The 13,536-nt window shown below is 36.5% G+C and overlaps 1 protein-coding gene and 1 non-coding gene across 3 annotated transcripts in view; one reads left to right on the top strand and one right to left on the bottom strand.

Moving 5' to 3' along the window:
• Positions 1 to 13,536, bottom strand: part of LOC106662131 (ecdysone receptor) — a 235,418-nt gene that overhangs the window by 32,325 nt on the left and 189,557 nt on the right. The window lies entirely within an intron of this gene.
• On the top strand, positions 4,438 to 4,511 carry Trnan-guu. The gene has a single exon. It is a non-coding gene; the product is annotated as a tRNA-Asn (tRNA).

Below are 13,536 nucleotides of genomic sequence, written 5' to 3' on the forward strand. Positions count from 1 at the left end.
TATACAATTAATTTAGTCTAGATCATTATTTTAATAACTTCGGTCTCTTAACATGTTAAAATGTTATATAATATGAGATTATCAATATCAACATTTAGTAATTCTCTTGAACCTGTAGTTCGATCGTTTCCGACCATGCTGGCTTGTCTGTGCACGACGTTTTGGTTTGTCAAAGCGTTTGGAATCTTTTGTGGTTGGTCTGTGCGTTTCACCGTTTGTATGTCCGGACAAACTGACCTCTGAAGTGCAAAATGCAACAGACAAAACCAGCGATAGGCACAACTGAATAATCTGAAATAACCAAACCGTACCCCCCAGCGAAAAGGAAATTTCGCTATTGAATTAGCTGAATCATTATTGAAAAAAAAAGTTAAAATATGATCAGCGTGTTTTGCTGTATTTATTTCCTCCTTTGATAAAACCAAAACAGCGAAACTAGTCAGACATGAACGACAAAATAAACATTCATCACCTCACAGGAATGAAGAGGAAATCTCAAAAATCATTAATAGTTCATTGAAAAAGAAAAAGGAGGCTTAAAATTTTGTCAACGTGTTTTACTGCATTTATCTCCTCCTCTGTCAAAACCAAAAGAGAAGAAGAAGAAAAATAACTTTATTCTGGGACTGTGTTCCCTAAGAATAATTTACATGAAATAAATAAACGAAGTTCCTTCTGTGAAATTAAAAGTAAAAAGAGATAGAAATCTTGGCACAAGGTATACCATTAAGGCAGGCCAGAAAAGAAAATTACAAGAATATTAAACAAAAATATCAAATGTTAACGTGAGGTCTCTGCTTGGAGGGAGAGGAGGTGATTATACAGGTGGGATTTAAAGGAGGAAAAGGAGGCAGCGTGACGAAAAGAAAGGGGAAGGGAGTTCCAGAGTTTAGGGGCGAGATAGAGAAAAGAGCGAAGCTAGTCAAACATGAATGAATGCAAACGACAAAATAAACACTTATCAACCCCCTGTAATCAAGAGAAAATCTCAAAAATGATTAATTGTTCATTGAAAAAGAAAAAAGTTAATATTTTGTCAACGTGTTTTACTGTGTTTATCTCCTTCACTGTTAAAACCAAAACTTCGAGTAAATTAAGATTTGGATGTCGTAAACGGCCCAACCAACAGGTTCATTATGCTGCAGACCCCAAGAAGAAATCTTACTATAAATAATTTATTGAAGTCGTGAAAAGCGGTGAGGAAAAGTATTTATGTCATACTTTATGTGAGTATGAAACACTTGGTTCAATATTTATATTTCAATTGTATTTTTTCCAATCAACATATATTTTGTAATTAACCTAGGCCCTGAAGATGATCCGAATAAAGATGAAAACGACGGCAAAAACTGAAAAAGGTGTTTTTTCAGAAATACTTCTTTCCTGATAGCTACTTACTACTACAACAAATTATTGAACAACCGGTTGCTAAATAACATAAATTAAACAGAAAACCCAAAATACAGTGCGAATTTAACTCTTCCCCCCCGGGGTCACGTAAATTTTTATTTTTTGTCTAATTTCTCATAAGTCAAAAAATTTTGATCTAACTCCCCAGCGTTATACGAAAGTTTATTTGACGCAGATTTCATAGGCGCAAACGGTCTTAAATTTAGAGCAACCTTTATGAAGTTATTCGCAAAAAACTATTTCCGAATATTTTTTTAAATATAAATAATTACGTCTTTCCACATCCTACACGTATTTGTTAAATTTAAAGAATGTTTGTAAATCCCAGGCCCTGAAGATGATCTCAATAAAGATCGAAACGTTGGCACGATAAAGAAAATGTTTTTCAGAAACCTACATTACACCAGACCGCATCCCACGATTTCTGAATAATTAGTAAATAATTACCCATTGTCCGGTACGCCAAAACTGAAATAAACAGGCGAGTTCACTCTTAAATTCTTGTCAAGAGGCTTGTAACTGCCAATGCGAGCATGGCATCATAAATGATGAGCATTTAATGCGCGGAATCCGGATCGTCGTAAACAACAAATCTTTGAGTAGAACCATCATTTACAAAAAGTGGACTTTTCTATATTAACATCATGGGAGTCCTCTTCAGGGTTAATTGCATTTTTATATCCAGTGGACTTCCCAACAATTTGTTTTATTTATGCTATCCGCTCACAATGAAAAAAAATTCTTGTGTAGATAAAATAATAGTTATTAAATATTTAAGGGGAAAAAGACCAAGAGAGAAGCTACAGTTGACAACAAACAGTCTATAATTCATTTGAGCAAAACGCAAGGACGCTTTTACTGTAGAGTACCCCGCTGCACCCAGCAGTTCCAGTAGAAACTGCTACAAAAAGACGGTAGCAGGGACAGGACAAAGGATTAAAAACACAAAGGCTTGTTCCACAAAATCGGGCCATATGTTAATTTTTTTCAGGTGGAAGGTGGGGTTATATTTTGGTTCGCTATGGCGAAACATAACGGCCCCTTTTCAGGTAGAAGCGAGACTGTAAATCAACAGAGGGAGGTTTTCCCAAGTTCCGTGGCGTCTTTGACCTAAATTTACGACCCCACTAACGGCACTCCGGGATTTCCTTGCCTTTATTTTATTTCCCTATTTGCCTGCTGAACCGAGAGCGTCCACTATTAGTAAATACATATATAAATAGAAGTATTTATTTCAAGACATTGGCAAATTCACATTTATATAAACTTGTAAGACCTAAAGAACTGGCAGGTCGACAAACATCTCTTTGCAAGGACAACAAATGTCAAAGGTGGCGAGTGCTGTAAGGTAAAGGTCTCGGGTTCGAATCCAGCGGCCCTGCATTCGAACCCGACATACTTACATATAGACAAATAGGCTTTTTGTCAAAAACAAAGGCACCCTGAGGGTTGATATAACCTTATGACCTCTGCTGTTGCGAGCCCTCGTAAAAAAACGTGGCTACTATTACTACTCAGAATGTTTTCTTAGTGGCTGGATTATATGCTTTTGAAAAAAAAAAATGAAGACAAAATGGGTCGTGCTGGGAAGGTATCAAATAAGAGATAGTCTGTTTGGCACATAGCGAGAATAGGCGGACCAGGATGGAACGAACGATGCAGGCCAATTTCCTTTTACAATATAACAAACATACTTAAAATTTTACCTTTTAACTTTTAAACGATTTAAATTAATTATAATTCATTATATTTCTTGGTCTGATTGACCAAATAACTTCTTTCAATTAATTAATCTTTTTATGTAAGGTATTGGCTGAAATAATCCCGCTCGTGACACTTACTTTTTCATTTCAACCAATACGTTACATAAAAAGATTAAATAATTAATTAAATTGTCTTGTTTTATATCGTAAAATTCGAAAACAAGAAGGTATATTTGTTCTGCTGCCTAAATTGGACGGTTAGTCAATAAGAGAATATCGCACACCCACCAGAAAAGTAACAAAACTAAAAAAAATTTACATGAGAGGCAGATGGAAGTTTTTTACTTATGTACTAAGTTCACGCAATTACGGTTGTTGGCAATAAAAACTGTCATGATTCATCAATATTGTCTTTCGTTTGTTCAAGGCTTAAGCCAAAAACACGAAAGTTTAAAAATCCAGCTGTCCTACCCCTAAAAAACTACCCCTTTTTGAGCGGTGACACTTTTCTTGCATATATTGGCTCTCAGTAATTTTAGTAATTTTGTTTGCCCAAACGATAATGGTGTCCACTGAATGGCAGTAAGGGTATTAATTTCTATGTGTGAGCAACAGACAACATAACAAGCATAAATATCCATGCAGTAAGTTTTACAACATCCAATATCCTTAACATTTCGCTCTAAAGTAGTTGCCAAAGAGGTGTAAACAAGTTTAGAATGTTTGTCCACGTGATGTGAGAAGCCATTTTTACAAATATTTAAAATGTATATATTATATATAATATGTAAATAAACTCTAAATCATGAATGTATCAATGCTCCAAGTAGCGAATACTGATCCCTTGACTCGCGGGAATAGTTTATTAAGAAGATTGGTCGGTTATTATAACAACTCTGCCACTTTTCCTCACAAATACTCACACCTATGATATAAAGCTCGACACAGACCAAAGATATGCCACTTTTCGTGAACGGAGATAGTGCGTTTCCGCCAATTCAAAAATGACACATAGTGCTGCCTAGAGCTAAGAGTCCACTTACAGTGATGTCATTTTTCCTGTGGCATCACACACCCAAATACTTAAAAAAAACACTAAATAATCCAGCTTTTGGAATTTTTCGACTTGAGTCACTTTTTTGTGGGTGTGCGATATTAGTTTTAATTAATTAACCATGTATATATTTGTTGTAATTAATAAGTTTTATTAAATTATTCCATTATGAAGCTTTTACTATTTCCGAGTTATTTTTCTTGTTTAAATTTAAACTACCTACAATGAAAGCTAGATTCTTATATAGTAATCATAATCGAGTGGATTGAAGTCATGATAGCTCAAGTGGTTAGAGCAGCGGCGTGTTGAGCCGAAGGTCGTGGGTTCGAATCCCACTCGTGACACTTTCTCATTTCAACCACAACATTACATAAAAATATTAATTAATTGAAAGAAGTAATTTGGTCAATCAGACCACTAAATATAATGGATTTAGTAATAATAATATTTTAATATTACTAATATATTATCTTTATACTGCTAGATTTACATTACTTTAATTCAATGCTTTCTTTCACAAAGCCTTTCAGTGGATATTGGATGTACTGGAAACTATTCTCCTTAGTTAGAAATCCTCCTGTTCTGAACACAAAATAAAGTCAAAATTCAGCGTTCTCTTCCAACCGTTTTTGGTCTATCTGGGCTGTTTGATAATAATAATGAAACAATAATATAAAAAGTTAGGACCTGTTCCGATTTTTAGGAGAAAAGATGGCTTATTATATATAATACTGATAGTTTTGTGTAGGAAACGAGTGTTGAGAGTGAATGTATTTAATAGCGTGAATGTGTAGTACAAGAGGGCTGATGGTGAAATATTGAGTTGAGCTTCAAATTAGGTTAGTTGTACAACATTTATAGAGGGTGATGAAGAATGACGACTACTCCACTGCCCTAATTGAGTGGAAGGTATGCAAACAGGAAAGAATGTACTTAAGAATGAGTGTTACTGTGAATGGGTTTGGATCTAGGAATTGCATGAGTTGTTTGCTAAATTGACCCACCCGTTCACATCACCCGGAGTTAAACCTGGTTGGTTGGATGGGCAAGACTGAGGTCTGACACCGGACTGCCAACATCACAGGTGGGTGATTCTCGAGGCCTGCCGGTAATTTATTGTAAATTATAAAAGCTGAAATTGCCGGTGGCCTGCGACAAGTCATAAGCAGACTTGAGCATATATAACTCCAAATACAATAAAAGCAACAGAAAAATACTCATTAATTTAATACGGCGAAATAGAAAAAATGGCAATAAAGATGCCATATGTCGGAGTACATTTCACACTACATAAGATAAACGTTATCTGCCTTTCGATAAAAAGGAAGCGACCTCGCCCAACAAAATGAGTGTAGGGCATGGAAATATTTGCCATGTGGCTTCGGATCTGTCGTCATCTCCCAGCGCTCCTTCCTTCCATCAGCCAGGTGACTTCTCATATATTTTCCTTCGTCCTAAAACGTAAAAAAGGATTTCGGTTCACGCCTTCCGAGATTGATAACCAATAGGTTTGGTATTTTCTTGTACCTTAATGAAAAAAGTACATAGGATTTATTAAAAAAAGTACATTTTATGGTAAACAATCTCATTTCATGTGATAGGGTTTTATTTAACTCCTTTGTAACTAACTTATGTGCTATCTATTTTTCTATTTTTACTCTTTGAAAAACTTTCCAATTGTGTGACACATGATGGTGCGTAAACTGCTTCAAAGGAGTGAATATACTTCCACCAGACCCAGTCATTCAGGGTAAACTAGGAAGAGAAAATAGGCTAGGATTATTTTTATAAACCCAAGGGGGCTGGGGCTTAAACGAGGCCGATTTTGGTTCCTCGGCTTTATTTTCGTAACGGCACAAGTTTAGTTGGATGGCCAATACGACAAAAAAAAAAACAAATTGTAAAATTGAAATATGTAAGTTATACCAGGGGTAAAAATTTTATAGCTGTTTGACGTATGCGCCTGTATTTGAAAAATAGGCTATTTATAAAATTTCAGATCTTAAGATTTGATAGACAAATCTTTGATTCTACCGTTATTATTTTCCTATTTTGTCTGGTGTTGTACACGTCTACTTAATATCCGGCTGAACAAGAAACCAATACCACCAGCCGAAAATAGAAAGTTCGATTGCTACTGAAACAAAAAGGACCTTGTACATCCGACCTAATTGAGTTCATAATACAATCAGTGCCAAAAAACCGCCAAGGCCGATGGGGCCATAAACTCGGCTGTCCCACTCGTCGGTTTATATCCACTATTCCCCTGATAAACTTCAACGATGGACCGATTTTGCGAGTCCTTGGCCGTCGGCAGGTGCTTCGACTCCTGCATACAAAGTTTAATCAAAGGCCACAAGTTTTACCTTCGATATAATGTGCTCGCATTTTTTTATCTATTCAAAAGGAAATTCGACTCTTTGACCAGCGTTTTCATCCCGGAGGGTCATCAATACGGTAATTACACTCAGATAGAAAAGGTAGTCAACAACCTGTCGCCCCTGGCCACGTCCTCATATCGTTCCTATTAGACAGTCGTCCTTATGCTTAATCTCTCTATCTCTATCCGGAACCAATCGTCAATTAAAAACAAAAACATCTCAAAACACAACCATAGCAACGCATACGTTCTTGATCTTTTAAATCGATACATATACAAAGAGGCCTGACAACCAACAAGACCAAACTTCATTATGAATATAGGATAAATAAATATAAAAAGAGAGAGAGATATATACAAGGAAAGATAATTGGATAGAGATACAAAAATAGATGCAAATATAGAAAGATAAATATAAAGAAATAGTGTGTAGAGATTAGTGACCGTTAATCGATAGTTATTCAGATATCGTGAGATGCGGTCGGGTGTGACGTAGGTTTCAGAAAAACATTTTCTTTATCGTGCCAACGTTTCGATCTTTTATTGAGATCATCTTCAGGGCCCANGGGAAGAAAGAGAGAGAGAGAGAGAGTGAGTGATTGAGTGAGAGAGAGTGATTGGATGAAAAAGAGAGAAGGGGAGAGAAATCTGGGAGAAAAATTTTCTTCATGTTGGGAAAACTGCATTTATTGAAACATAAGAACAAACGAGAGAGCGTGCGAGGGCGTAGAAACGCTCATTTTGCATCCTCGGGGCGATAAAAGTGGAAATTGGCGTTTTATTGGGTTCACTGACTTTTCTGCATTTTGCAAATCCTACCTGAAAACACGGTTCTGAGAAATGGGTTTCCACTTCTGGCCCGTAAAACGATAAATCAGCCGGGCTGGAAATAGGGCTGTTCATGTCCTGTCAATATTTTGACAAGTTTGCGGCAAATACGCGCTCCCACAATAAAATGGGTATGCAGAATTTACATCTTCGTGAAACCGAAAACAAACATTACGAATAATCATCGTATAATTCACAAATTGATCAACTTATTACTAAAAAACAATGGCTGAAGATGCGATAAATGGTCTAAGATACGGAAACAACAAAATTACGCTGTTACACAGTAAAGAATATCAACAGGTCCATTTGTCCCCACTGGTTTGTTACATTTCCTGAGTGAAGATGGTGTAGAGCTGGACCCATATGAGTGAAACAAAAAAAAACAGCGAGAATAGACGGACCCTGCAAAGTGTTGATCAGTTCGTCCACTCACAGACCAACCAAACATCAACTTTAGTCAAGAAATAATTGTATTCCCGAATTCCACCACTTTTAGGATATGTGAAACTATATATTATCAAAGGTAAATAACAGTGAAGACCCCTAACCGCAAAGATCCTTGGGTCCTCTGCCTTGAGTATTTTTTTAATAAATAAAGTGGACATACTTGCAGCTGTTCCAACCCAACCGGATCTGCCTAATATCAATATTGCTAATTACCAAGGTAATAGCTAATAAAAAAGTTGAAGAATTCTATGGAACGTCCATTGATATTTAAAACATTAAAAAAAGTTTAGATTTTTTGAAGCTTTATGATAATTGTTCCTCAAATTTAGCAGTATTTTTTCCAGTTTTGTCAGGGTTTAATTTGCAAAGTTTTATTCATTTCAACTCAAAATAGCCGTTTTAGTTTATTTATATTTATTTTTTATTTTTATTTATATTGCAAGGAAGGACAGATAAAACACAAGTGCAATTGTACAAAACGCACAAATTGTATTCCAATCGTCCACTCCGGAAAAACAGAGATTCGGCCCAATCGGAAAACCAGATTTATATTTTTCCTTTTCAATAACACATCAAAATCCGGTCGACACCGTTGTCGGACGTTGTTTGACGTCGGACGAGGACACCTGGGACGTTCCAGGAATGGTAACGTGTCCGAAGCCGTGTCAAAAGCGTAGATCCTAGCTGTTGGAGCGTTTGACCCCGTTTAATTTGTAGTGAAATCTCCAGTTTTGTATTAACTCATCATTTTTTTGAGCCGTTTATGCAACGGCAGAAACGCTGGGAACAGCGGAAAACTGTCCCCGTAGCCTGGATTTTATTCCCAGTTTTTTGAAATGTTATATTCAATTGCTGTTGCGACACGACTTTGTTCGATGAAAATGCATTTCAAATCGTTTTAAATGTTCAGAATAATACAAAGATCTTAGAACTTTCACAAGATTTAAGGGCTATATACACCTAAGCATATAAATTTTGTTTATTCTAAGGTTTGGGGTGATTAAGAATTATAAAAATCTTTCTACTGCGATCCAAATAGATGTATTGTTGAATCCCTATAAATTAGGTATAACTATACCTTGGACAGTGCACTTAACCCTATAAGACAAAGCACTTTCCTGGGTTCGTCTTCATGCACCTCTTTTAGTGTAAGCATAGCCTTCACTGTGCCAAAACTGGGCTAATGCTTTATATTCGCAAAGAATATGTGCTGATATCTCTGGTTTCTCCTGACCGTCAGTAATCTTCTTTTCTAGTTAAGAGGGCAGTGGCCGGTATACACATTAGAAAAAGTAAATTCATAAAATTACATATTTTAATTTACACGTGTCATTATTGATGGTTTCGAACCTTTCCCAGTTTTATCCTCAGCACATTTTTCTGTAAACTACAAAAACTTCTACTTTACTTTAAATTATTTTTGGAAATTGCATATTTTTATTTACTCGTTGTGGCCTTTTTTTGAAACGTTTTGAGACGTGTGCCTGTTTCATTTTCAGCTAATTTTTATATAAACTCCAAAAATGTCTACTTTTCTTAAAATTATTTGTCCCCTTCGTGTGACATGGAAGCCTTCGTGGGGATTCCACTTGGATTATTTTATACTAAAAAATAAATAAGTACAAACAAATTTTCAAAATTTTTCAAGAAGACTTCGAGCAAATAGCACTACAAATATTGAGAAAGCACTTTTATATTTCAAAGCAATACGAGAGTTCTTTTGCTTCCATCTATTCCACATCCGGCGCCATATGTTCTTCCGTTTTCAGTGAAAGCTATATCAAGGACAAGAAACTCTTTTCTGTGACATGCTTCCGAATATAATACACCACAGTTTAACAAAGGTGTTAAGTTTTTCTATAAATCATTATTACATTAGTACATTGTTTGAAGTTTGGTGCCTATCATCGCCGGTTTGGTCTGTAAGACGTCTTTCGGTATTTCGCAATCTTCAGTAAAAGTTTATCTACATTGCATTTCCAACGAGATATCAAGACCAGGATTATCTTCAAAGACTAAACTACAGGTTTATCATCAAACAGGAAATTGGAAAGACTTGTCGAAAAAACCGCAGAGGAAATGAGTTGTTTTGATTTTAGGTTTTCTTAATCGATCGCTTTTGACCTGCAGATTTTTCAAATTTAATTGTAGATTTGATATTGAGATGCGTAAAGAACATTTTACAACAATAACTCTATAAGGTAGAACTTTTATTTGACTTGTAAATATTTACGATTGTTTTTGGTTTGAGGTGTCAGTTTTTTAATGCCAACGGAGCGTAGAAGAAGTCCCTCACACCTAGATATTATCCTTATCTAATTGCACGACCCTGTATATCGGGTCGAGCTATCTGTTTCCCCTAATGCTCTTTCTCACTTCTAGTTCAAGGCGAACACAGTTGCACAACTCGCCCTTTGTTTTCGCACTTTAAAACGGGTTTATCAACCTCCGGCTATTTATTTACCACTTTCTCCGCAGGACTGTTTCAACAACACTCGTAGCCGGCCCGATAACTCGGTAAAAACTGACGCACTCTTCAAATATTATTGACCTTGTTACTAAACATAAAACTGGGTAAACGATCTCCTTGTTCTTCAATAACGTGTTCGTTATCTAAATAAAAATCTCCCCTGCCGATAAATTCATTAGGTTGTTGTAATTGACGTAATTCATCACCCACTACAAGAAATGGTATAGAGTTGACTCCAAAACCATTGAAGGAATCTGGTCGGACATATTTTATGCAAGCCCAAAAATGAGCAGTAAGACTCATGAAGGAAGCACATCTCGGTTTTTTAGGCTAAACATGCTATTAGTTCTTGATCATAAAATAAGTTATACTAACAAAGAAATCTTCATAAGATCAGACTGCAAGCAGCCATAAAAGCATGAACACGTAAAAATGGTACATCCAAAATATTGAGTGAATAGATAGCAGTCTAACAATAACTTCCAGGGCGCAAAGGAATTCGGGGTAATGGACAACCAAACAAACTGGCCAGAAGAGGGCAAGACCAATCAATTATAGGATAAGAAGAACAAACTTGAATTCCACGATCAGTCCATACAAAACAAAAAGAGAAATCGACCTCGAGGTATTAGGCATAGTAAACCAATGGTTAATGAACCTAAACCAAAACTGGCAACACATTATTACAGGTAGAGAGTACAAAACTCACAGGAGAGACAGGACTAGGTACAAGCCACTAGGTAGTGAGGAAACACCTATAAAACATGAAGACATTCAACGAGCCTAGGGTACTGAGAAGACCCTGAGAAAAAGATTCACAGCACCAACAGTCAATGATTTTCTTAAAAGAGTCGAGTCAACTGAACTGAACTAAGCAACTAGGGCAAGATCAATAAGCCACAATACTGCAGAGCTTGGGAAATACCAAACCCTCACTTCCTAGTATCATCAAGATGATAAAATATACATACGATAGCTATCTGAAGGTATTAAAAAGCCAAGTTGTTAGTGAGCCCAAAAATGCACCTCCCCGTATATACTGCGCCGAGACTGTTGAATTTTATGCGGTTTCCCTATTTTGGGTAATTCGTTCATAAGTTAATGAATAAATAATTCCCTTGGATGTCAGAAATTTTTTACAAATTTTATAGTTTTGAAAAACGTTTTTTGAATGATCCAATTCATAAGTAGTTTCCGTATTCCTCAGAGGACAGTTCTGCCCTTGAAATTTCACTATTTCCCATAGAATTCCCCTGATTGTCTCACATGGAGTACCTTTTCTTCGACTGTCAACGGATTCAAATATTTTAATATAATATATTATATATATTTTATATTTACAAACATTTTATATACGAGCTGTTCCTTAAACAGAATGCCCGTTGAAAGCAGGATGAGAGAAGCTCAAGACACAATCGACAGGGTCAACAGAACTTTACAAATTTTGTTGAGAAAAACCTTAGTTTATTCATTAGGAAAATATGTCGCCTGAGAGAAAGATATACAAATAGTTCCCATCTTCCTCGGAGGATAGTTTTGCCCTTAGCGTTTCCTATTTCCTATAGAATTAGCCAAAAGTTCTCCCGTGATCAGTCATTCTCTGAGATGGAGTATATTTTCTTCGATTGCCAATGGATTCAAAAATTTGACATTTGTACTAAAGCCACGTCTATCATAAACCATCGCATATCTTAAAATATCCAAAATTGCATTCGGTTTCTCTCGGGCTTCTTAAATCAGAAATCAATATTCAAACAATACTCGTATTCAAATACCTAATCAATCAGCATTATTTTTAGTATTGATAATTATTTCTCAAACGAGCTGTTCCGTCAATCTAATACGCGTTGGAAGCAGGAAGCAAGAAGCGCGAGGCAGTCAACAGGGTCAGTAGATCTGCACAAATTTTGTTGAGAAAAATCTTAATTTATTCATTAGGGAAATATGGCGCCTGAAAGAAAGATCCACAAGAAAATAGAAAGATTCACAAACATAGTTTCCATCTTCCTCAGAGCATAGTTTTGCCCTTATCGTGTTCCTATTTCCCATAGAATTCGCAGGAGCAATCGATCAGTTATTGTCACCCGTGGAGTGTCTTGGCTTCGGCTTTTAATTCTCTGTCGAATCAATCATTGACGCAATGTGATAGCATAAAACTTCCAACATCGCTACTTAAAACAGCATGTTAATTTATATTATGTTATGTGTTAATATTTGTCAGAATTATAGTTAACAATGATAGTCAACGGGCTCGAACTATGAACAATCGCGTATGAAAAGCGGACGTCATCCACTTTTATCCCGTTCGTAGAAGTGCGGCCGAGATAAACTCTGGCATATCGACACGGGTTAAAAGGAAGGTCCGATGGAACCGTGAGTCAGAGGTGCCGGTGCATTGTTTTGTACGAAATGCGAAGCGGACGGTGGGGCTTCAGTCCGTCGGAAACGCTCCGCTTCCCTTCGCACGGCCCGCGGGCAGATAGCATCCGCGAGTTTCTCAGGTAGGAGAAGATTCAAGGGCACGGCGACTTTTTTTTCTTCTTTTTTTCACTCCCGCTCCGCAACCACTGCGCAATGGACAACTGGCAACATCGCTACCGCTGCACCTCGACACAGCATAGACACAACATTCGCAATCGGGGTGGCGCTCGCTCATACGGAGGAAAACTATTTGGGACCGTCCGATCTGCAGATGCGCCATTTGCGCTTATTACTCACCCGATCGCTCTTATCTCATCCCAAACAATACCCATTGGGAAAAACTTTTATCATTAAACCGAGAAAGCCACTGCAAGGTACAGACGATGTTTTCCGCATCGTGACATGACAGCCAAAAATTGTCAGAAGAAATATTCTTAATGATTATGTAAAAGTAGGTACTTCGACTACAGTAGCTCACTGGTTATTCATCACAGTAGCTTTTAGAAGAAAATTTGAAGATAAATCATGCAGAAAATTATGAAAAATAGTCAGTACAGTCGGTCAAGAGTGATCAATAGCTGATTAGCCGCATGTCAACAGTTGCTGAGTAACCTGAACACAGGCCAAATAATAAGAAAATAAAACAATTCTAGGGGGTTGGACCTAAAACAAAATTAAAAATCTTCTTTCTTGAACGGAAATGTATTGAAACAAATATCTCTCGTTCTTTAAGATCGTTGTACAACTTTCCATAGAGTATATAATTTTTTTATATGATTGATTTAATTTTCTAAGGAGGAATGATGACAAAGTTTATGGA

Source organism: Cimex lectularius, unplaced genomic scaffold, assembly GCF_000648675.2.
Source record: "Cimex lectularius strain Harlan isolate CLEC.00 unplaced genomic scaffold, Clec_2.1 scaffold3, whole genome shotgun sequence".
NCBI classification, from domain to species: domain Eukaryota; kingdom Metazoa; phylum Arthropoda; class Insecta; order Hemiptera; family Cimicidae; genus Cimex; species Cimex lectularius.